The sequence below is a fragment of the Helianthus annuus genome, chromosome 2 (assembly GCF_002127325.2).
Source record: "Helianthus annuus cultivar XRQ/B chromosome 2, HanXRQr2.0-SUNRISE, whole genome shotgun sequence".
Taxonomy (NCBI): Eukaryota; Viridiplantae; Streptophyta; class Magnoliopsida; order Asterales; family Asteraceae; genus Helianthus; species Helianthus annuus.
This window is the reverse complement of record NC_035434.2, coordinates 30702248-30706009: the sequence shown is the minus strand read 5'-3', so window position 1 is coordinate 30706009 and position 3762 is coordinate 30702248. Positions and strand designations below refer to the sequence as shown.

The following is a 3762-nucleotide window of genomic DNA, read 5'->3' as shown; positions in this document are numbered from 1 at the left end:
AATTAATAATTGACTGAGATGATTAAGAGGCTTTGTAACTACACCCTCTTATAATATAAATCCCCTCTCTTACACAATCCGTCAGTTATCGCATAACGCCTCACATAAAACTTTATAAAATACTACACATGGTTTTATAATCTACTTTTCATAAAACAGAAAATTAGAATTTATAAGAATTTAACTAATTTATTATTGGTTGAAAGTTACGCCGCCATAATTGCTGTTATTTTAAAATATTAAATTTCATTTTCTTGACACGTAGTAGTTGGCATGATTTGGCAAACAATCTCGTTGTGATACACGTGTCAAAATAATAGTCGTGCATTGACTTCAATCATAATAAACGCTTTGTAATGCAACATTCATCTTGAATGGATGGTCAAATACTCAAATGGCCAATTGATTAACTAGATCTTATAATATTGCACGTCTTGAATTTAATCATGTCCACTTGTTTCAAGAGAATTTGGTGTTTATACTTTCTCTTTTCTTCAGAATTGGTGATGGATCAGGTATTCTCAAAGTACTTCGTTAGTACAGTGAATGCCCCGAAAGTACTCAGAATTGATTTTGTTGGCCGTTAAAGAAATTAGTAATATATTCATAATCTAGATAGTTTATAAACCACTAATACATGTGCCTCTCTACATTTAGAATTAAAGAAAGACAACTTAATACCATACCATATCTCTTGAGACATGTTTATCTTATTTTTAAGCACAAAGTTTCTATAAAACTATTGTTAAAGGATATTTCAAACTTGTTAAGTAGTTGTACAGTTTTATTTGTCAGCTGGTAAAGAATAAGGCAATAAAGGGTTTGTAGTCTAGCGAATTCAAGTTATGTTGTAAAGGTGTTTATTCATAATTGGCGAAAAATGATATTATATAATACTCTAATTTTCAACAATTCTGTGCAATAAAGGTTGTACATATGGCATGGATGATGTTCCAGGCTTTAGGCTGTTGTACATATTGCTTTATATGTTCTCAAGAGAGAGAAAGAGAGAGCCATCCGATAGTAAACCCCAGCTCCACCCTTCCACTGCTTCGACGCCGCGCTGGTGACTGTCACCGTCAACATCTCAACCACAACAGTGGCAACGGTAAGAAGGGATTTGAGGGTTCGGCACCGATTTGAGGGATTTGAGGTTCCGCAAAAAAAAACGAAAATAAGAAAGAGAGAGTCGGAATTGGTTTTCCAGTGTATAGGGTTTCGATTATGAGCTACAGGCTGAGCTTCGCCATCTCAATTCTCAAAGACCAGGTACGTCGTTTAGGTTTTCCTGGTGCGTCGAGGGTTTTTGATGATTTGGTTCCCATTTTTCTGAGAAATTGATGTGGGTTTTTAATTTGGTTTGTGGATTGGCTATGATTTGGGAGATGTTAGGTGGTATATATATTTATACTGAATACAAAATCGAACTTCTTATGAAAATTTATTGCAGGTCAAGGATGAAGCAGTAGGTTACAAGTAATATAAGCAAGGGTACAAGTTTGATTTTTGACCACCAAAAGGTAAGCATTGTATCATTCTTGATGATATTTGGATGATAAACTATGCTTTATAAATGAGTAAAAACTAAGGGTATGTTGGGAATTTAATTGCTGTAGTTTTTTGTTGAAAACAAACTCAAGAAAATTTAACCATCATTTTGAAGACCTTGCTGGTCAACCAGAACTTGGAGCTATGTTTTAAGTAATTGGATACTTAATGGGTCAACAAGGAGCTTGGGGGGTGTCTCAAGTACTTTGAAGATCTTGCTGATCAACTGGAACTTGGAGCTATGTTTTAAGTAATTGGATACTTAATGGGTCAACAAGGAGCTTGGGGGGTATCTCAAGTACATCCCTCAATGGCACGGGTAAGTTTGATTTTTGTGAACATTCACTCGGTTAGATTATGTAGTGAAAACAAAACACGGAAATGTGTTTCATCTATAAATTGCTTATTTTTGTATGAATATTCCAGAAGTTAAACTCAAGCGATTGTTGATATAGAATGCATCATGTGCTACCATCTCATTTAGAATCGTTGGGATCTACAATAAGTGTGTAATTGATGAAAGTTTACAAAAAACAGAAATGGTTCACAAAATTTTGAATTATGTCTTTAAGTGTTTACCAATTACCAAAATAAAATCTTTATTTGTCTGTACATGCATACTTGCATGTGTACATACCTACATAGTACTCTTATTTTGGTAAGCAAAAGAAGATGGGGGTCCAAGATTGTTCTGCCAATTGGGAGTAGGTTGCATCAGTTGCATAACCTTTGTAGATTGTAGATCCCAAAGGATTTTGATAGTGTTCATATCAAAAGGATTTTGAAGGTTTTTTTTTGGATTTAAATGTTTGTTAGTATGCTGGTTGGTATTACAATGAAAATTGTAGGATACAAATTACATTATAAGAAAAATTCTTATTTATTTGTTTATTTATTTATTTTTTTTTTGTATTGAGTTAAGTGGAATCCGTCTCTTGATGCGGTAGAATCAGAAGACGACAAGTGCGAGTTTCTCCACTTGCAACTTTTGTTGCAACCATGGCCGTCTAATAGACAGATCTGCGCCAAAAAGGTCGGTCGGCTAATGGACAAAAAATGGTCGTTTCTAATATGGGTTAGACTTTTACTTATGTGTGAATGCTTGAAGTCGATATATCTCCAGGTGTTTAGAGGCTGTGATGAGTTAAGTCCGGATCGTTTCTTGGCGCGACACAAACAAAGGACGACAAGTGTGAGGTTCTCCACTTGCAACTTCTTTGCAGCCATAGCGGTCTAATAGACAGATCTGAGCCAAATAGGTTGGTCGGTTAACGGGGAAAAGGGCTCTTCAAAGGGATAACTGAAGTTGTGTCTTGGAGTAATATGTTCTTGGTCACTTTGCTGTTGGATTAGTCTATTTAGTTAGCATAACTTTTAGATCCTTTATTTTTTCCAAATAAGTTGTATATTTCGATGTATTTTGGATTTTTTTGATGAAGAAGGATGATAAGAAAACGACACATGATGGTGATGTTCTTCACCTATTTATACACACATGGCCTGTATTTTTTCCTATGTTTTCATTTGTTATATATCATATAGGGGTATATTTGAAATGTAATCAATTATGGAGTTTGTTTATGTGTATAAACGTATACTACTGAATAACACTTTGTGAACATTTTGAACTTAGCGTTTATGCTTTATTCATATATATATATTACGTCTTAAATTCTAAGCCCCGGTCCGCATCGCGGCCGGGGCGTCCATCTAGTTTACATAAATCTAGATCAGATTAAGAGGGTATGCTAGGTGACTATTCTACATAAAGGTTTTCCATCAATGGTTTTTCAAAACAAGCTGATTTATAAACGAAGCAATTAATGTCATCAAAGGTTTGCAATCTTTTTTAGTTTATTTTGGTGTAACGTCACTAGATGATTCAACAATAAACAAGTTGTAGTTCAAGTTTCGTTATATACATAAACAGTGAAAGATCTGTGTAGGTAATACATGTGTCGTATAAAAAAGAAAAAGAAAAATCTATAAGTTATATATGTATAAATGTATCTAACACTTGAGTTTTTGATTCATCAAACATTTTCAAAGAGCGATAATATGAAACATAATTTGCGAATTACTACTTACTATATAAACATTATACTTATTGATTTAAATATGATGCATAAACTTTTAATCGAAATATCTTCCTATCTCCTATTAGATTATCTCTCATTCAACATGTAAACTAGCTACATGGTTTTTTTTTTTAAT

At 33.7% G+C, this 3762-nt stretch overlaps 1 long non-coding RNA gene across 2 annotated transcripts; it reads left to right on the top strand.

Annotated features, from left to right (window-relative positions):
• The first annotated feature begins 845 nt into the window (after positions 1–845).
• Positions 846–3063, top strand: LOC110886320. Of its 2 annotated transcripts, none has more exons than XR_002562735.2 (4): positions 846–1269; positions 1451–1520; positions 1617–1867; positions 2471–3063. It is a non-coding gene; the product is annotated as an uncharacterized LOC110886320 (long non-coding RNA). The 2 variants fall into 2 exon arrangements; XR_002562737.2 differs by having other exon boundaries at positions 2466–3063.
• Positions 3064–3762: the final 699 nt, after the last annotated feature.